The sequence below is a fragment of the Camelus dromedarius genome, chromosome 13 (assembly GCF_036321535.1).
Source record: "Camelus dromedarius isolate mCamDro1 chromosome 13, mCamDro1.pat, whole genome shotgun sequence".
Lineage (NCBI taxonomy): Eukaryota > Metazoa > Chordata > Mammalia > Artiodactyla > Camelidae > Camelus > Camelus dromedarius.
In genome coordinates this window covers 28542193-28564619 of record NC_087448.1, presented here as the reverse complement: position 1 = coordinate 28564619, position 22427 = coordinate 28542193, and positions in this window count along the sequence as shown.

Sequence of the window (22427 nt, the reverse complement as noted above, 5' to 3'; positions counted from 1 at the left end):
CCTCACCTACTGTTTGTCTGTGACTCTGTGGCTGCCGTGTGGTTGGCATCCACCCCCACACTGGCATGCCAAAGGAGTGAATGAACAATGGCCTATCCTGGCACCAATGGATGTTTTAATAACTGTGGAAAATGAGGAATTTACAGATGCATGATTCAAGCTCCCACTTCAAAGGTCCTCACCCGAAATCCTCCTGAAATTAGAAGCAAGACCGCCGAACACAATGCAACCTTTTGCATGGCTGCCCCACGTTACTATAAATCTGTGTGTGTGTGTGTGTGTGTGTGCGTGTGTGTGCGCGCAGTGTTTGGGAAAGTTACATTCCTGGGAAACTGGTGTGCTGCTTTCATCTGGAATTTATGTGTAGCGTTCAGCAGGTAGGTCCCACTGGGGAAATAGCAGGTATGTCATGGGAAGCAATTTGCTTTTCAAGGGCCAGCCAAGACTCAAAACAGGCCTGGGCTATTTGACCAGTTACTTAAACAGCAACCCTACACGGTTGGATCTTCCTGGGTCTAACCAGTCCTCACTCTGAGTGGAGAACATTCTCTCGCTCCTGGACCTGGTCTGAAACTCCATCTGGAATGGGGAGAATTAAAATTAAGTCATCAGCATCCCATTCCTTTGTCCGATACCCCACTTCCTATCACGTCTCAGTAGAGACTCAAACTCTTTTGATGTTTCCAGTGGACGCCATCTTTCCTGCAATGGCTCCCTATTCAGGTCTGGCCTCCCCAGCCAGGCCCAGGCTCCAGACCTCCTTTTTCCTTTCATGAACAATCACTGCCACTTACCCAAGGCTTGGTGTGCAAGTGATGAAACCTTGCTCACCCTGTGAGGTAGAGATTGCCACCTCTATTTTGTCTATAAGGGAACAGCCTCAATAAAAGCAGAAACAACTTGCCCCAGGGCACACAACCAGAATTAGAAGTAGAAGTTCTAACCCAGGTCCGAAGCCCAAACTCACACACTGAATGATATTCCTCCTACTCCTCCCCTTGAAACTGAACTGTGATATTTCCCATTCTTCCAAATGAGCGGACACCCTGCTATTTACCGCTAACGTATTTTTGTAGTATTTGTATCTTAGCAGAGTTTTCCTGGACACAGCGCCTGAGCGCAAGGCCTGATTGTGAGTGTTAGATTTCCCCACACTTTGACAAGTGTTGAGGGGAGGGTGGAGCCTTTCAGCGCTACCAAAAATACCACCCAGATGGGGAGGCCAGTGGTTTGTTCTCTTGACTGGTCCAGTCCTTGAGGGAGTTACACAGCCATGACTCCCAGACAGTCCTCTTTTGGGCACCTTTGATGTTTGTCTTCATGACACCTGTTTTTTTTTTCCCTCTGATTTCAAGGCTGACCAACATTTAACTTTGTATCCCTTCCTGATGTGCAAAAACCTTCCAGCCAGATTGGTGTCAAGTGTCTTCTAGAGGTTTCCTTGATCAGGTGTCTCTCTGAGGCAGACAAAAACTGTGAGCTCCCAACTGACTGCCATTAGCCACAAAAGCCTGTGCTGTATTACTGTTACCATTTCATCCTTGCCAGAAAACATTTGAGAAATGTATCATAGTTTTTTTTTTTTTTTACAGTTGATAAAATTAAGTGTATTGTACCATATTCTATTACATTCTGATATTATGCTGTTAGATATGAGGGAAGTTCATTCTCAAAGGCCCTGGGAGGAAACTCTCATACATAAGCTTGATGCCATCAAACATAAACGTGGACAGAGAGACAGCTGCCTGAATCTTTATGTCGTTTTAATTTTGAGGAAATTAAATGAGGAAAATGGAATAATTTACATGATTTTTTCCCCCCAAAGACACATTTCTTAATGAATCCAGACTTTGACAAGAAAATAGAGGCAATGGATGATGGTAGGAGTTTCGCTGTGGCCAGCATGACACACATTCATTACATTTTTTTTTTCACGAGCTCCAAAATTATAAATGGGATGGTTATGCTTGGTTGACTGTGGTGGAGATTGATGATAGTTCAGTGAAGGATCAAAGAAAAATTATTTTCCCAGTTCTTAACCTATTCACATTGTTTTAAAAAAAAAATCCTCCTAGTTTTCCCTCTTTTTCTCTTCTTTCCCAGAGCAGTGCAGGCCAGGAAAGCCTTGGAGTGTGACTTCAGGGCCAGGTGTTTCAGTGCCACGTGACGCTGTACGTCATCCGTGGCTGTTGCTGACTCTCCTCGGGTGATGGAACGCTCTTCCTGGAAGTCTGGATCAGGGAGGGGAGTCGAAAGCATGGATGAAGCTCATAGGAATCCATCGAGTTGGTGGAAGACTTCTCAAAACTCACTTATTTTCTGCCTTTCTTCCTGTAGCTTGAAAATATTTTAATCAAGGCTGCGTATCCCTCCCTTAATTCTTGCTTTGATAACAGTATCTTTGTTCTTCTTCATTCTGAGTAGTTAAAACATTTCCAATATCATTTCTTTGGCATCCTGTGAATTGTCTTTCTGAATTTCTAATTGCATGGATTTTTAACTTGTTTATTTATTTTTCTTATTTTTTATTGAATAAAAGATTCTTTAAATTCTGTAGTGCTTTATGACTTTCAAAAGTATCATACACATGATTTCATATAATCTCATAATAAATCCTTTGTTTTTAAATCCTCTTCTCCTATCTTGTCCCTCCCCACTGGTAACTACTAGTTTGTTCTCAGTATCTGTGAGTCTGCTGCTTTTTTGTTTTATTCACTAGTTGGTTGTATTTTTTAGATTCCACATATAAGTGATATTATACAGTATTTGTCTTTCTCTATCCAACTTATTTCACTTAGCATAGTGCCCTCTGAGTCCATCCATATTGCTGCAAAAGGCAAAATTTCATTCATTTTTATGGCTGAGTAACATTTCTTTGTGTATATATATATACATATACCAATCTTCTTTATCCATTCATCTTTAATTTGTTTATTTTTGTGTGTAATGTCTAACTTGACTATAGTGTGGTCCAAGAACATAGCCTTTACATGTCGATTCTCTGAAATATGTTGAAACTGGTTTTATGACACAGTTTTGGTAAGTTTTTGTAACATCTCAAGTATATCTCAGAAAAATATGTATTCTCTAATGGTTTGGTCCAGAGTTCTATATCTGTCTATTAATTCAAGCACAGTGATTCTGTTATTGAAATCTATTTCTTTAAAAATTTTTGTCTGCTTGATCTGTCAACAAATGAGATAAGTATGTTGAAAGCTCTTACTATGATGATGGGTAGATTAATTTTTACAGTTTATTAATTTTTGCTTTATAAATTTCCAAGTTATTAGGTATACACAGATATTGAATTATTACATGATACTGGTTAATTTAATGTTCAAAAATTATTAGGTAATAAAGACCCTCTTTATCTTCAAGAATGCTTTCTGCTTTAAAGTCTATTTTGTCCTATGTTCATTTCATGGCCCCCCCCATTGCTGTTTTGTTATTTTGGTTAGTATTTGTCTATATAGTTTTTCTTCTTTTCACCCTTGACCTTTCCATATGTTTATATTTTATTGATGTATCTCTTGTGAATAATATATATCTTTAAACAAAACAAGGAAACAGTTTGGCAATCCTTGTGTTTCTGCTGCCTAGTTCATTTCATTTACATTTATTGTGATTTGGAATATATTTGACTTGTTTCTACCATCTTACTTTAACTTATACTGTAGCTTTGTCACATTCTATTTCTCTCCTTAGTGAAAACCCTTGAAATTTTCCTCCTTTTTCAGAAGATATGAGCTTCACCTTTTCATAAAGTGTAATGTGCTACTCTGTTTATGAAGCCAAAGCAGTTGTGAATTTAACAACAACAAAGTAGGAAGAAGCTAATGTCCTGATTCCCAACGCTGCCAAAATATGTCAGTCATTTGTTGATCATAATTGTCTGATACTTGAAAGAAATCTCAAACTGTAGGGTTTTTTTTTTTTTTATGGTTTTGTCTTGTAATATGCTCGTTAAGCTGTGAAAAAACTTTTTTTTTCACAAGCTGATTTAATAAGGAATTTTCTCTCTTATTTAATTAATTTTTTTTCCTATTAGCCCTTTCCCCACCATGTCTGGATTTGTCTCTGGCTGCCTGGCTTCTAGAGATTCTGAACCTTGCACATGATCCTGCAGTTTGCCTTTCTTCCTTCACCATCCCTTGTCGTCTCGCCAGCAGCCACATAGTAGCCCGAGCCACTGACAACCCACAGGCTCCAGCATCTAACACAAAGAAACAATTATACTTCTACATTAGACATATTTAATAAACACAGAAGAGTAAAGCTCAGAGACTTGGACTGAAGTGGAGAGTAAAAGAGATGGAGTGATTTTTAAAGTTCATGGAACTTTTCTTAAATCAAAGGAAGCAACATCACTACTGTCTAGTTTTTTTTTTTTTTTTTTTTTTTTTTTTTTTTTTGCCACGTCTCTATGTGCTCTTTTACCTCCCCACATATTTATCTGTTTTTCACATCCCATCGCTTATCCCGGGCCTAAAGAATTTTATGTGGCAGCTTATTTAAGAGCTTATTCAGTTCAATGACATTATAAAATAGCTCAAATTTTCCATTGCTTCAGGAGAAACATTTGTTTTAAAGTCATCATAAGAGCTAAAAATCGGAGTTGTGGGTAAACAGGAGTCATGGGAAAAGAGACTTCTTTTTAGATATTCTTTATAGTATTCAGAGGTTTAAAAGATCAGCACATAATTTAAAATAATATCAAATGTCCTTTTTACATTAATGATCCTATAATATGACATTGTCCTCAACTGATAGACTCTCATGCGAATCCGACGGCACATGATCTGTTCAGACTTTTTAAACTACAGTGGGCTCTTCTCAGATGTCAGCTGGTGTATGTTCAAGAAATGTAAACTGACATATTATATGCATCTAAGGAGATTATTATAAGGCAAGCAAATTTACTGTGGGAACATCTAACGGGGGTGCCCACTGGTCTTCCTTATGGTGAATAGCATATGGACTTCGGAACTGTCTCCAATTACTCCATTGGTTTTTGCTGGTTTGGAACTCAAGGCTATTAGAGCTCAATTATTTAAAAAAAAAAAAAGGGATTTAGGAGATAAGGATCAAAATGAAATATCCAGAACAGGTGTTTGTCTGCAAATGTGTGCATGCATTGGCACACAGCTCGTGAAATTGTGGTGTGTGCCAGCTTGGTAATTGTGGGTGGAATTTGGGCATTAGCTCTAGAAAATGCTACCTGCGCTGTTTTTTTCTTTCTTTCTTTTTTTCCTCCTCCAAACAAAAGCCTCCAGGACTGCATATTTTCTACGTGAGCAGTAATAATCCAGAAATAAGCAGTGAGAAATGGGTTGTTCCACGTAAGATGAATGTGTTTACCCCAAACTGCCTCTTTCAAATGCAAATCTTTGTGAAATATATCATACAAACTATGCAGTCTTCCTTCTTGGAACATACTGGATAGAATTTAACCTTATCTGATAGGTAGGGTCATTATTAGAAAACTCTGTCATTTTCTGATGCAAGAATACAGGATGCCCGTAGGGTTATTGAACTGTGTGGCGATGTGGGCCCTGAATTAAATGCCCTGCAGACTGGAATTACTGAGCTTTTCTTATCTGCTGTCCATGCTTTTTCTGTTTCTGGCTTGGTAAAATTGACCTTCCTAATTTTAATTCCTGACTTATTAGTCATTCTGGACATTGTTTGAATTGACAGGTTGTTGGTCATTGTTGAAGCTGGGCAATATTTATGCAATGTTTACTCTATTCTCTCTACTTCAGATATGTTTGGATATTCCCATAAGACAGAGAAGCCATGAACTCCTGCCACAAGGTGAGGGCTTGTCGCAGACTGTACCTCCCAAAGATGGCTGCCAACAATCTTCTATTCCACAATCCTTTCTACTCTATGACCTTGACCCCTATGGAGAGATGAGGTCTGCATCGTGTCCCCTTATATCTGGGCAGGTTTGTGATGAGCATGGCAGAATTGGCACTGTGTCTTCTAAGCCTCAGCCAGAAAAAGGCAATGCAGTTTGCACCTGATCACTCACTTTTGGAGTCCTGAGTCATCTTGTAAGAGATCTGACCTCCCAGCAAAAACGCAGGCTAAGCCACTTAGAAACGCCATGTGAAGGTGGTACAGTTGTCAGCTCCAACTGAGGTCCCAGCTAACAAGCATAAACCTCCAGGTGCATAAGTAAAGACACCTCCAGATGATTCTGACCCTCATCTGCTGAATCCTCCTGAATCCCATGCCGCCTCCCCTCCCCGTAACCCCTTTTATTGAGTTTTCCAGGCTGAGGCCAACAGTTCCTGCTGTGTTGTTTCCAAATTCCTGAACTACAGGATCTGGAGTGGCTGTTATGCAGCACTAGTAACTGGAAAAAAGCCCCAGGGATCCTTCTGTAAGTGGAGACCAAGAACTGTAGGGCCTGGTTTTTGCACAATACTGTGTGGGGTAGTGGTTAAAACATGGAGCTCTGGAGTTGGACAGGTCTGGATTCAAATTCTGGCGCCTCCATCAACTGTTACAGCCTAGGCAAGGTGTGATTATTATCCTCTTTGAACTTCAATTTCCTCATCTATAAAATGAGGACAATACTAGTAACCCATCCTGGGGTTTTATGATAATGAAATATTTCATATACAGCATCTAGCAAAGTGAATAGCACAGAATAAATATAACTCTTAGCTTTTTTTTTTGTTTTGATGTGTGAAATGTTTGAATTCTCAAAGACTCCTACTAGTGCCTTCCTGATTCTCAGCTGTGTTGCAGATAATTGAGCTTTCCCAGGTGAATTAGGTTCTACTATGTTACTATTAAGATTTGGCAATGTTATTCTCACGACTCAAAACATGGAGAGAAAACAGCAGTATGTCTCCCCTGAAGCAGAGGTTGCTAGATTGTAATTTGAAGCAGAGGGACCACGTCTCTCTTTTCCACCACTGTATCTCTAGAGCAAACACAACTGAACACATAGCCAGTGCTCAATAAGTAATAGTTTTGTGAATTACCATCAAATCCTATTCCTGTAGCCTTTGGATGACACGAAAGATGGACTCACCTTATCATCTCCTTATTTTCAGAATTATCAAAGATGAGGAATTTCCAGAAAAAAGTTTACCCAGAGGCCTAAAATTTCAATTTCTGTTACAACTTTTCAGATGTCTTAATTTTATTTAGGGCCACAGAGGCATATGAAATAATCAGATAACCCACTTTTCATATGTGGAGATGCCAAATATTTTCTCCAGATTCTTGAAACATTGTGACAGATATTAACAATTTGTTAAGTAATCAGCCCAATGCATTTTTGCATAAATTCTTGCGGTTTTGGTTTTTATGATTCAGAGGCCAAAATGATAATGTCAAGGAAGCACTGTGATTTAAATTAATTGTAACCTTAAACCTACTTCGTAATCGCAGTCACACTAGGTAATGGCTTAATCTTCTTGTCACAGCATAGAGAAAATTAATTAGAGTGAAAATTTTGAACTGTGGCCAGGGATTTTGCTGTATTCTAGTGACCCAGTTTTAATGGAGATGATAGACTCTGATTTTTATTAAGTGACACAGAAATAGGCTTCTCTCTGGGAGTTAGATAACCTTGAAAGCTTTGGCATTTTATTGATGACTAGTATAGAGGGTATAAAAGCAAATTCTGCTGCCCAAGGTCCAAAGTTACTCTGTTATCCATGGAGGTTAGGTTATGCTATGATGACAAAACAATGCAAAATTTCTTTGTCACAGCAAGTCTATTTTAAGTTCAGGTGACTCTCTAGGTGGTGGCCCAACCTTCCAGGCCCTTTGATGTTGGGGCCCCTGCATCTCAGAATTTGCGTCCACGATCATGGTGGCCAGGGAGGTGAGCCCAGAGAATCTCGTCTTGATGCTGGATGCTTCTGCTCAGAAGTGATATATGTTACTTCCGCTTCACATTTCATTGGCCGAAACAAGTCACAGAGTCATGTTCAATTTTACCAAGTGGGAAAGAGTCATTCTCCTGTATGTCCAGGGATGGGAAGAGAACAGGGAACATTGGTGAGCCCTAGTCATATTCCAGGAAATAACTAACACAGTGGTTGTAAGAATCTGATTCAGTATCTTTTTATAGGAAAAATCTTTCCCCTTCCTCCACCTGATGAGCATTGCATTGAGTATAAATGGACTCTTGCATCTCTAATATAATCAGTACAACTTCTGCAGTGCAATAAAGTACAGCATCATTTACTGCAAAATGGGATTTGGTGGGAGGTGGATCTGTCTTGGATTTGCTCCCAGGTGTGGGGACACTTAGTACTGAAACTGCCAGAGGGACTGGGTCTCAGCACTGCTCTGCTGGAAGTGAAGTTCCAAGGCCTGGGCCTGGAGGATGATACCCTAGGGAGGCAGGCTTTCATGGAATCATCTCCCCCAATGTGGCACCCTGAAATAAGACACACAGTTTGAAAAGTAATCATAAGAAACAGAAGATGATTATGTTTCAAATAGTTACTTTGTGGGTTTAAATATTCACCTTTCTTCCCCTAAGAAACCAGTGGACAACCACTGCTGTCCCCTACCAGTCATTGCCTTGTTCTCAGTTAAAAGGATATATACACACAGTGATGGTCTGATAAGACCTAGTTGGCAAGGTGTGTTAGTTGTCATGTTTTTTCCCCTCTGAACCAATCAAGGTATATGATGTATTTGCCTCTTTTTAAAGGCTGGATAGGATTTCCTTTTATGGTTTTCTATTGCTGCATATAGGTTCTTGGCCTGTGCAAGGAAAGTGTCAATCATTGGAGCCTCTTGGCACTTTCTCTAATGCCCCTTGGCCAATAAGCACCAAGCAAGCCTTTGATGAGGAGGTTGTGGTCCAGCATGTTGGTGGTAAACTCTTGGCCTGACCTTTTAGCTGAAATGCATCATGGTAAAACCTGGGCAGAGAGGTGTCATCTATTTATTGCCCTTTGTATTTCTTCCACACCACAAAAAAAATCTCTCAGTGTAACTAACAAGTCAACTTTCCTGGTATGCACTTTTGTCATATTAATACAGAATTTGACTGGTGAGTGTATCTAGGGGTCCGAGTAGGGTTGGCGTTGCATTGAAAGTCTGTGAAAGTGTTTCTGCAATGTGCTTTTCACAGTAAGTGCCAGTCATTTAAGAAGCAATCTAAATCAGAGGATGCACTTGAGGTTTGGAGTTTGTCCACATTTTCCACGGTTTTATTATTACCACATATGCAATTTTTATTCCTAACAGCATATTGACAGTTTGTCACCTTTTCAATAAAAACAGGGCAGTGCATTAAAGGATATTGTCTTGCAGTAGGAATAAGAACAATATCCATTTATCAAGGGCCCACGCAGAGTATTGGTGTCAATATTTGAAAAGGGAGCATCAGCACCCTGGCCTGAGCGCATTAGAATGCGCACTGTTTACCAGAGGCATGGCCCTTTCTAGGAAAGGGAAACGAGAAAAAGGCATATTTCGGGAAAAAGAGCTGATTTTTGTGGCTAAGGAGAAAGATTTAATTGTTTTTTTTTTCCCTCTATGTTATTCTCGTTTGATTTTTCCCCCAATATATTTTTCTTAATATATTGTCATATACAATGACATGCACATTACTACGTTTATTCCTTCATCCATTTAACAATTATGTATTGATTGTCTACTATGTGCAAGGAGAAGGCTAAGTGTTATGGATAAAGAAATATAATCTCAAAAACATTCACTGTCAAGTAAGGGAGATAAACAGATTAAGCATTAGAGAAATGGAATAGAAACAGAAAAGTGATACGGGACCACAAACAAGGGCATTTGTAAGTATCTGGGGGTAGGGGGAGTGGAGACAGAGAAAGATCATCACAGCTCTCTGAGTCTCAAAAGGATGAGGCTAAGTAGATCAAAGGGGGCAGAGGAGGAACCCAGTGACATTAATCAGTGGGAGGGGTCAGGGAGTGACAAGTGACTTGTGAAGATAGTGAGGGAGGGGTTGTGGCAGAAGGGAAGGCTGACCGAGGTTTGGGAGCCAGTCTTAGGACTTCAAGGAGTTTGGACGTCACCTTGTAGGTGTGGAGAGCCACTGAAAAAGTAGAAACAGAGAGGGCTGTGATTTGATTTCCATGTTAGAAAGAGGACGCCAAAGGCAGAGAAGAGTTTTGATTGGAGGCTGCCCTGTTCCAAGACCAAGATGGCGGCCGGAATGGCCGTGGGCATGGCAGGAAGAGGAAAGGTGAGGGATATTTACACTGTTAACTGATTGGATGCAGAGGGTTAAGTTGAAGAAAGAATCAGTGATGATATTCTTACTTCTGGCTTGTGTTGCTGGCATTAGATAAGAGGAAGAATACAGGAGAATAAGCATGTTTCTTGAAGGGACCATGAGTTTGTGATGCTTGAATATTGAGAAGGATATATTTATTAATGCAGTTAATTACTGGCTAGCATTTATTGAAAACTCAGTATGTATCAAATATTGTTGTAAATTGTATGTTTTAATGGATTTAATCCTCACAACCACCCTAACAGCTATTGCTAGGTTATTTCATCATATCTAAAGTGTCATCACTTGTAAGGCATGTCCTGATATCAAAGATTTTAAAATGTCCTTCCGAGGAGGGAGGGTATGTATGAGATCCTGGGTTCAATCTCCAGTATCTCTATTAAAAATAAAAGTCCTTCCTAGAACTGATGAAAGACGAGGAAACTGAGACAGAAAGATTAAATAATTTATATAAAGTCACGTTATTAATTAATAGAGGAGCTGGGATTCAACACTAAGCAGTCTGGCTCCAGAAACTGTTCATTTAATCACTGTGCTATGTCACCTCTTGGTACATATGGATCTCAGGAAAGAGTGATCTGGGATGGAGACTGAGATCTGAGAGTCATCAATAAAAAATTCTCTATTACATGGCAAAGGTGGAGATGGTGTGTGTGGTACTTAATTCATCAATTTGTGATAAAGTCATTTAAGTTAAAAAGGAAATAGCATTGATAATGACAACCCATGCCTCTTTTTAATACATTAACAACTTCTTAAAACATCAGAGTATCTGTATTTTAGGCAAATGTTCTGCTAGAGAGACTCAAGACACAGTATTGACAGAGTTGTATGTCAGAATCGCCCAAAGAAAAATTGAAAGTTTTCTGAGAGGAGGCAGTGGTACAGTTGATTTTTCTGGCCCATCAGCCTCTGACTTCTCTGGGCATCTTGGATTTCCTCACACATTTTGTGAAATGATAGAGGAGGGGTGGAGCAGGATGGAAATCTCCCCGCGATCATAGCCATGCAAATGTGCAAAGTCGAGGCTGTGGGTTTGCTTGTGAAGTTCATGATGGCTGCAGTCCTGGGAAAAATTAAAGTCCTTACCTGTGGGCAGGTGTGTATTTGGCCACTTGCCTTTGCCTATTAGGAAGACAATGTCACTCCGTGAGGTGAATCACAACTTTTTTTGGAGGCAGTTCTCCTGACTCAATAGCAACAGATTTGTTTTTCAGGTAGTTTTTCTCCCCTGGCTTTCTCTCACCCCACTTCTCTCCTCCATTTCCTCCTTGGATTATCACTTCCCAGTGGAGGGAGCAGAAGGCTGAACATACAGGTAGTTAAAGACAGAAACCCAGTTTACAGAGTTGCAAGGGGAAGAGAAGCACTGGAGCCCTGTCCTCGGGTTGGTTTAAGCTTTATTCAGTCCAAGAGGATAAGCAGAGAACAGCCTCGAGGAGGAGGGTTGTGGAAAAGCGGTGTCTCCCTTTCCTTCCAGCAGGATTGGGTGCAGAAGGTGTAAATTGCCTTTGAAGAGAAGGTGGTGGAAGAATCCCAGAAAGAGGGCTGCTTGCGTAGCCAGCCTTTCCAACAGGGTCAGTGGGAATAGCCCTGAGCAGAGGAGGCTTAACCCAGACAATTTCACACGCTTGTAAGTGCCTTTCATCCAACTCATAGATGGTGTAATAACAATAAACAGGACAAAGGAAGAAACCACTTTGGCAAGGAATGGATTTTCAAAAGAAGAAAGCCATGTTTTGGAGAAACAGGATTCTAAATTTCCTTTGTTTTGCTGTGTTTTGGCCCCCGAAGAAATCGACAGTTTTTGAAAAATTTACCGTGGTTATTTAATCTCTCTCTCATTAAATCATCCTCACCAATTGTTTTTTTTTTAAACTCGAAAAAAATTGCTTATTTATTTACCTAAGGGTACTTGGCTACAAAAGCTATTTATATCTCTCTAGCTACCATTGGCATAATTAACAGTCTCTGTATTTTTCCTTTTGATTTATTTTCTGCCATGATTTCTTCTATCAGTCCAACAACCCATATTTAGTCATCAGATTAGCTTGGCGATAAACTGCCTTATGTAAATCTTTTGAAAAGGAGGTGGCTTATAAATACATTCCAAGATAAATACAAAATAGTGAAAGCACCAAAGTCATCTCTGAGAGGATGAAAATAATTTTTTTTCTTTACTAGAGAAGAGTTTGGCAGAGATGAGACCTGAGACACGGAGGGAAAATATAATCATTTCCTGAAAGGTAGAAGTGGGTGATTGACTGTTAGGTGGGTGACTGGCTAGGTGGATCCCAGGCAGGCCTTGGGGCAGAAACTTCTCAAAGAGTAGAAATTACATTCTGCAGCTGCTAACAAGAACTGTGAGATGGGGTCCTCCACGAGAGGAGAGTTTCCATTTATGTCATTTAACAACAAGTCCAGAGGTAGGCATGCTGGTCTGTTGTATGGCAGCTCCATGATGTCATCAGAGACCAGGATTCTGTTCTCATCCTCAGGCTTACAAAATGTTGTTGGAGCTCCAACAATCACATCCATGACTCAGGCTGGAAAAAAGGGAGGGAATGAGGAAAGGGGATCTGCTAGTTGAGACAGTCCCTTTTAAAGACCTTTCCCCAAAGCTCTAATTAATAACATGCCTCTCTGCCAAGATAGTTTTCTGAACTGGGCACCTGCCTCCCTCCCCTAGTAGTTCTGTTAATAAGGAATAGGGGAGAATTGTCATTGGCTAGGATCTAGTAGTCTTTGCCTTTGGAGCGGGAAAAGAGGGCAATAGATTAACAGCATTGAAGGCAAACCACATTCATTATATTATGCGTCAAATGTTGCTATTTTGGTAATATAGTTTAGCCCTGGACACATTTCACTGCATCCAGATATGGCTGAATTATTGGGGCCAATAATTACAGAAAATTTGGCTATCATTGAAGAACTGAATATCGATACTTGACTGATCACAGAATTCTGTAGGGTCATGCTTCCTGCAAGAAGGTTTATTATTATTATTATTATTATTATTATTATTATTATTATTATTATTATTCCTATTACTATTATTTTGAATGGTGTTTGGGAGTAAGGAGGTGAGTGTGGAGCTGGCCCATTTTGTTTAAAGCTATTTCTCAGGGAGTGCACAAGTCGCTGAGTCTGCGTCCCTGTATCACATATGACAGAGGCAATATGGCCCTGGGGGTTGCAGAGTAGAACTCGTTAGACACTTGAACTTTTCTAATTGATGTCAATGGCATGAAAAACAACTCCATGCAGTTGGTTGTGGCTTTTACACTCTGAAGAAATGCAAGCCTCTGATATCCAAATTGCAACGCTCTGTCCACCAACAACCATTTGTCTCTTCTACAAAACTCCCAGCAGGTGCACACATATCCCTCATCCCCACCCAGCATATCCTAATGGGATCTAAGTAGCCAGTTCACACCTTAAAAAATGTTAAAACAACAAAATCTTTTTCTTAACTTCAACAGTTCTATAATTACATCAAAGGAAGATGAGTAAGTTGCTGGTAATGTTTGAAATGTTTCTTTTGTCTTATAATTGGGGTACCTTTATGGGAACAAAGAGTGGGTGTCACCATGGCAATGTCTTTACATGGCAGTCGTAATCTAGAATATATTCCAGAAGATCTGGCTGGACTGTGGATCACCAGCTAAGTCCAGAGAGCCTCTGTGCTTGCATTAGCTCTACTGGGCATGATACAAGGCACCAAATTGACTGTTACTTTCTTTTTCTAGAGAAGTTTATACATAGCTACACCCCTGTGTGGAAAATAGAGATGATTTTTGTTTTTAAATCTGAACCAACTCAAAAAAAATGTGGAAGGAATAAATTCAAGTGTGTGAAAGCCTGAGGAGGCAAAAGGAAACAATTCTATTACATTTATTTTTCAACAAGGGCTCACATCTGTTTCTAATTTACGCAGATTATTGACACATCTGGATGTTTGGCCTTAAGAATTGTGAAGTTGCTGCGGTGGCATTTATTTTTTGAATCCACTCTTCAGACCACCCACCCTGGAACTCTTGCAACTAGTTTGGAGAGCAGGTTGTCATATTTTAAATAAAGTTACCTTTTGGCATTTCAAAACCAGTGCAAATGGGATTCTGTCATCTTGTGTTTTATAAATTGTGGTTTTGCATTTTTGACACCTGCAGGAAAAATAAGACGAAAGCCAAAGGCCTAATGGCTTGACAATGACAAATTACAATAGCTAGATAAAGCCATCAAGGGGACACTGGAGATGGGTGCGAGGTTAGCCATTCACATTAAGCATCCGGGACCCCAAATTTCAGCAGAAACCAAATAGTAAAGGAGTGAGTAACTGATGGAAACACTGTTTAAACATGGCCTGATGGGAGTATGCATTCTAACGAGGAAAATGGGATTGTTGAGAAGTAACGTTGATTAATACTTTACCTCTTGGACCGGTTCCTTTTGTAATCAGGAGCTAACTTTTCTCCCTATGTGGTCTGATGGTAGTAATTTATTCCAAGGGTATGAATAATGGGAAACGTGGAGTAGACCTTTTAAGATGTTAGAAAACAAAAACATGATTAAACACTTATTTCATGGCAAATATTTCTTAAATGGAGTAGCAGGATTTCATTAAAAGGAACAGAAGACCATGCCTCAAAATCCTAACGCAAATAGGCAAAGACGAAACAAAGCTCGCGTATAGTTCTTTAGTCCAAAGGTACAATAGAAATAATTAAGCACACAATACAGTTTGATTAATTTTAGGAAGAAGGCTCTCTGGAGTTCCCAGAGGTCTTTATTTCGCTGTCACACCTGACCTTAAAATTCTCTCCGTTGGAGATAAAGTTTTACTAGGCGAGGTGGTGCCGCCCAGCAGATGGACGATTTAAAAAATGACATCTGGCTTTAGCATTCTTTACTGGCAATTACTGTGTTTCATTTTGAAAGGAAATGATCATACTTACAGAACATCTGATATATGCTAGAAACAAACTTGTCTGTTGCGATGACATTCCTGTGTTTCTAGATACTGTTTTATTAAGTGTTCACAAAGCAAAAACACCAAATGTCTAGCAATGCCTGGGATAAATGGTAAGTGTCCCAAGTATCAGCCTGAAGTCAGTTTATAATGTGTCAGGGAGGTCTACTTCTTTTAGCTTTTCAGTAGACATTGCAGAGAAGGAATCAGATTTAGGAGGCCAAAATCCAGAGGCTGAGCTCCCCTTGCATAAAACAGCCATGTGATCAGCAAAGTTCCTGTTTCCATTTTAGTGCAGACTTCTGTTTTACGAAGCTAATAGGTGGCCACTGGGATCAATTAATGACCTCTGGGAATGATTTCATTGCAATTCAGTTGGGTGGCAGCTTGGTAGGGTAGAACATTGACTCTGATGATTAAAAAAACGTTATCACTTCTGGTAGCACCTACAGTCCTGTCTGTCATGGTCAAGCCTCAGATCTCATGAATGTGTGGGTCACAAAGCTCACCTGGAACATTTCTAGTTAATCTTTAGTGTCTACCTCTTGATTAAGGACAAGTGGGCCTTTAATAGATGCTGTGATGATGGAACGTCAGATTGCATGTGAAAACCGAATGCCACAGATAACACAGGAATTTCATTTAAGTGAAGCTTCACCTTTCTTCTAACCAGAGTGTGTCACAGCCTGCTACTGGAAATAATAATAATAATAATGGGCTGGCTTGAGTTTTCACCCACCTTCCCTTTTCCCCTGTCCACAGGCAACCTGCCCAAAGCAGGGGTAGGGGGACAGATTTGCAGGAAGTTTCCAGTGTCTTTAACGACAGAACTTTGGAAACATTCATGGACACTGACAGCTAAACAGTGACCGAGTAGGACTGCCTCCTTAAGACATGTTAGAAGGGGGTCTGGTCAAGTGCAGAGGTGTTTCTTTTCCAGGTGGATCCTTGGCCTGGCCCCCGGAGTGCCCAGAGGACAATCGTTCTTTCTTGAACGTCTAAGGGGATCTGTTTGTCTTTCAGTAAACCTTCCCGTGGCCTGTCTTTGGCTTCTCTTGGAGCTCTAAATCAAAGGATAGGCAGGAATAGCAAGTGAAAAAAATGCCAGCTCAGAGAGAAGAGCGAAGCAGGAGGAAAGAGCGAGGAAGCAAAGGTGCAGAACTGGGCTGGACCCTCGTTCTTTAAGGTTCAATGTCTCTGGTGTGTTGTGCATCCAGACCTCACCCCTCCTCCTCTCTTGTTTCTGATGGGAAATATGGAGCCCAAGAAATATGTCTTGAGGCAAATTCCATTGTATGCTTAGAGTGAGGCTGTCCTAGAAGGCTGAGGTGGGAAGCAACTTTTTTTAAAAAATAAGAAATAATCTCACCTTTTTGTTCAAAAGGATCATGTGCTTCACATCAGTTTGGTTCAAAAAGACCTCAGGTCTTAAAACTAAGGCTACTGCAAGTTTATTCTGCCATATGTAACAGTTTTATGTTGAAAAAGCCTCAACATAAAAAAAAAATTACCTCCAAAACCCATAGGGACATTCTCACAAAACCTAGAATATTTCCTAAATGATAACTTTCTGCCTTCAATGTTCAATCTTTTCAATTTCATCCACGTCTTCAGGGTTGAGTTGCTTAATATTGCTGTTAAAATGGTCTCGGATCTTCATAAAAAGAGGCAACATATCCACTTCGACCATGTTGGAGACCTTTTTTTCCCAAAGCATCCTGTCCACCCAATATAATAAACATCATGTTTCTTTGCCATGTAGATGAGGAATCGAGGCCCAGAAAGGTGAAGGGATGGGTGGAATGCTCTAAGCATCACTCAGAGCTAAAACATGTCTCTCTCTTTTTTTTTCCTCACTTACATTTATCATTTTATGATCTGTCTCCCCTCACTGGAGTGTAAGCTACATGAGGGCAGGATTGTTTGTTTTGTTTTGTTTTGTTTTTTAATTGTGATTTAATTGATAAATAAATGTCTTTGGTTTTCTGAACTTAGGTAGGAGGAAATAATTATTAAACATATTTTGAACATTTAAGAAGCTGTCTCTTAAATTCCCAGTATTTGCTGGGAATGTACAGTACATGCCATACTGAACCTGATGCAGTGATAAAGGGAAAAGGGTGGCACCTTCCACCGAACTGACAATGAACTCAACATTGAACTGAACACCTTCCACTGACCATGCAATCTAACACATACAAAGCTGGCATGCCTTGGTGTTATAAGCAAGGGTGAACACAGATGCACACACTATGAAGGTGATAGTTCACCATTCAGAGAGAGGAAAAGAGCTTTCCTCTCCAGCCTTCTAGGGCTAACAGTCTGGATGGAATTCAGACTGGACTGAGGTCAAGTCTCGGCTTACGATGAGAGTTGAGCCTATTGAATACCAGTGGAAAGGGAGTTCCTCCGGCTTTGTTGGTTTGTGGACGTGGGAGAATTTTCTCCCTTCAGGCATTCCAGACGGCTCAGTGGGATTTGGAGTCTTGAGGTATGTGCTAATCATTACCTGAATCATCAGGAAGAACTCGGCTCATTCTCTTTGCCTTCTTCCTTTTCTGTTTTTTCTTCATCACTTTATGGCTCAAGTCTTTCTAGAAGACCTGCTCTGATTTCAGAATCTATTGTCCATAGTCTTTCTCAATGTTTTCTTTTCAGTTTTTACAGGTTGGATCACATTCAGCTCTGATCTCTCACCAACCAGAAATTCCTATTCTTTTGACTCATTCATTTCCTTTACCAGGAAATATCAAGATGAACAACGACATTATCAGGTCTAACCCTTATATGATTTTCTGTTTGCTTTTCATCTGACCTTTAAGGTGCTCTCAATGATGTTTAAGATTTATGATGCTTGTTTTAAATCTATTTCCAATAGAAGATGACATTTCATCTATTTATTAGTAAAGTCTTTTCATTCATATATCTTAACAATATTTTTGAGGACTCAGTATTTTAGTTATTTAGAAATCTCTAACTTTTCTTTCTAAGCTTATTTTGTTATATAAAGTCATATAAACATTTCTTGCAATTTCCTTTTACATTGAAAAAGTGTTTTGGACCATTATGGTTTCTTTGGTATCTTGAATTTTGCTACTGTTACAGAAAACCTCTAAAATCCAAATTTTGAACTTCTGGGTTTTGACTGCTAGCTTTCCCAATGAGACAATATATATTCTGTATCCCAAATGTCACTCCAGGTCAACCTGTGCTTTGAGATTTGGCTCAAATCTTTTGTCCTATGTGCAATGAGAGGCTCAGTCCTTCCAAATGTCTTAGGAAATTGAGGGGATGTGGCACTTCCATTTTCTCCTGGCCCCCTCTGGCCTTGGGTGCCTGCTTCTGCTGAATACTCAGCTCACAGCTTCCCCATCTCTCTGTGCTGCCCCTTCTACAACTGGGTACCCCACCCAGGACTGTCCAGGTCCTCCTTCTCTGCATTCCAAGGCTGTGTGTATGTATAGCAGAAGTTCATTGAGGTTCAGGGCAATGGAGTTGCTTAATAAAAAGAAGTTAGAATGATAGCATTATTAAATTCACATACATAGTATTACAGTTCTCAAAAATCTTTAGTCCTTGGGCACTTCATTCCCTACCTTTTCCAGCAGGCTACCTGGTTGGTAATCCTTCTTTCTTCATTTTCCATCCTCCTTCTGGTCTCAACTCCACCTTTTCAAGTCTTGTTATTTCTCATACTGAGAGTTCAATTATCTTGTTAAGTCCTGCCACTTATCGGGGATATTTATGGGATATCTATTCCTTTTCTTGAATTCTTTATTTAAGAAAAAAAAAACCCCTCTAGTTTGTCTGCTTTGGGCATCTAAAGCATGCCAGGGCAGTCAGCTTTCCCTGCCTTGGCCAGCCCTATCCTCTGCACCCAGAAACCACAAGCCATGAATGAGACCTGGCTTTCCCTACTCATCATGAACACTTGGTCCTGAATTTGTTCCACTGATTTCTGGGGCCTGTCCTTGTCAGTCAGGCTTGTTCTGACCTAGAGAGTTGAGGCCAGGGTCAGGACGGATTGTGGACCTGGTGCACTTTTCCTCTGTGGAGCGTTTGGTATGCTAACACTTCCATCGCCTGTGCTGTTTCCAGCTGAAACAGTGAAACTCTCTAGTTCTCTATTTTATTACTCCAGGAGAAGTAAAAGTAATATTCTCGTGTCCAGGACATGGAGTAGCCCTAGGCTAGTGTGTGGAGCAGGTATCTGCACTGGATTCACCTTTCTGTTTCTCTCCCCATCACCTCCACTTCCCACATCTCTTCGATTTTGTTCTCCACACAGGTTAAAGCACACACACATGCAGGCATCACATGCATGTGCCCACATGTTCCCACACTCAACCGGAGGACGTGGTGGGATCCATAAGATGATATAAAGACAAGTTTCCAGAAATCTTTCAGAGCAGTCCGTGAAACCACTTAACAAGAATTACATTGATTTCCTGGGTTAAATCAGTCACGGCCTCTGCCTGCAGGAACACATTGTCATTGGGGAGATTGAACAGGTCCACAGGAAACATCACACGGAGGAGAGAAGAAGGCGTGTGGGAAAGCTGAGTTCACATCCCCACTCCATCACGCATAGCTGGGTGAACCGGGATAAGTCACTTAATTTCTCAGAGACTTATTTCTGATTTCTTCTGACAAAAAAATATATTTTTTAAAAAAGTTAAGAGCCATATAGTTTGGCATCAAGAAAGACAGAAAAGGATAAGAAACAAGTAGGTCGTATGTGTACAGTCAAACTAACAATTCTACCTAATAAAACTGAAAAAAGAGGAAAAAAAGGAACAATTAGGTCTCTACTCTCAAGGTCTAGAACGTACTAGGGAGGCCAGACCAGTACACCAGACAGTGGGAGAACATCGGTGTCCTGAGTGACAAATGACCCTCCGTGGTGCTCCACAAGGTCGGAGAAACACACAAGATGGGGAAGGGGGTGGAGGGGTTGGGGTAAGATGTTATTTCTCATCAAATGAGCTAAAAAACACACTGTTGAGTACTTGTTTTGATCTCTGCTCTCGGTTTTAACATAGCAGGTGGGACACAAAATTGGCAAGAGATTGAGAGGGAGAAAGGAAAGTTCTGGGACAGGTGGGATGGCCACCAGGGCAGCTGGCCAGGTTCTAGCAGCCACACATACCCCCAAGCAGAATGTCCCACAATCAGACAGGACATGTTCCCCCCTCCTACAGTGCCTTCCATATGTCTCACAATATTGACAGCCTGAAGAAATGATGTAAAAGAGCAAATAAGAAGTGAGGAAAAGAGAGATTACCCAGGACAAACAAGAGGGATGGAGACCAGCTGTTCTCCATTCTTCCCCAGGACAAAGAGTTCCGTCCTCTGAGCGGTCCCAGCACATTATCTTATTGCACTTAGCACTTTTACCTTGGATCGTGGTTATTTACGTCTGAGGCTTATCTTCCCTACTGAATTGCAAGCGCCTGGAGCCCAGAGCCCACCTGTTTTATCTTCAGACGCCCCTTCCACGCCAGCCTTGCACCTAATCGGAACCCAGTGACGGTGCATGAAAAGCGCAGACCTGCTGCAAACAGCCGTGGTAGGGGTTTCAGTCGCATGAGTTAAGGGCCATTTTCTTGAGGGTTGTTGAATCAGGGAATAATTCACTGAGGGAATGTTATCTCCTTCTCTAGATTTTTTTTTTTTTAAAGTAACACATTCTCGTCAATTTGCAATGATTTAAATAGGGTCCTGCGTGTGGCCAGAGGGAGGAAGCAGCTGAGCGCTCAGGATTCCTTCCCGAGCTGGGAGCTCTCACTCTGCGATGGGAAACATTGGCTTCGGCTCCTTTCTCCTTGAGGCTCTTGCGTCTCCCACTTCCTGGTCAACTAGGTTTAAATCCACCTGAGAGTGATTAATTAAGAGGAAGATTTCTGCATCGCATCCCTTCGTGAATTCCCCCTTTTACCTGGAAGAGCGATCTAGGTTTGGAATTACTCACCTGAACAAGGTCCAGCCCTTATCTGAAGCCCTGGCGGGACTCTGTTCCCCCCTGCTGTGATGACTCTGCCGAAGAAATCAGAGGACAGGGCTGCCTCCCTCATAGGCCCTGGAAAAAATTGAGGCTGTTAGTGATGTGAGTGTTTTTTGAATACATAGGTTTCCAGAAATCTCCCAAGTGGGGACTCTAATCTTGGCACAAAGATTGGGGGGGGGTAATTTGGTTTATTCATTTTTTAATTATTACTTTTCTTGATGGGGGTGCTGGGGATGGAACCCAGGACCTCGTGCTCGCTAACCATGCACTCTGCCACTGAGCTATCCCCTTCCCCTCCCTGGCACGAAGATTTTTTTTTTTTTTTTAAGACATTGAAGATTTCTCTGATTGTCATTGGCTGTAGCTTGCAAGCCAGCAATTGTATACAGAGACCAGGAAAAGCATTTCCCCTTTCTTGATTCCAACCTGTGGCACTTTGTGAAAATAAAGGGATTTATGACAAGAGAACTGCATTCTTCCCTTTGACGGTGAAATCACGATTCTCTACTTGAAAGGAACTTTGCTTCCTAAGTCGAATTTTCAAACAGTTTTGGAATGAGACACTCAAGGACGACTGAAGGTGCATCTTTCTAGTGTCGATTTCTCATTTCATTTAAGCTCCAGAGATGCTTCGTTTGTTTATATGTCTTAGAATTTCCTCTTGAAAAATGATAGTAAAGGGTAGAGACCTCTTGGTGGTTTGATGAGAACAGATTCTTTGGGAAAAGAAGGAGAATAGTGGTGCAATGTTGGGCTGAAGGGTCGTGAGCACCCACTCTGGGCTCCTGGAAGCTGGGGACAGCACCTGGGTCTCATGGCTTACCCTGCAACTCCACATCTCCACCGGAGAGAACCAGTGAGCGAATTGGAGCAATAAACCAGAGTGTCCAGGATACAATAAACCACTCAGGGGCAGTCACCCTGGGCCATGGAAGGACAGGTTATTCCACTACACATATTCTGGGGGTTTTGATCATCTAAACCTGTGCTCTCCAGTGTGGTATCACCAGCCCCAGGTGGCTGCTGAGCACCTGAAATAGGGTGGTTTGAGCTGGGAAGCTCTGAGAGGGTAAAATAACACATCACAGTTTTGAAGACACTACAAATAAAGACAGTACAAATAAGGTAGCTCAATAATGTTTTTCATTGATTCCATGTTGAAATGATGATATCTTGGATATATGGAATTAAATGCT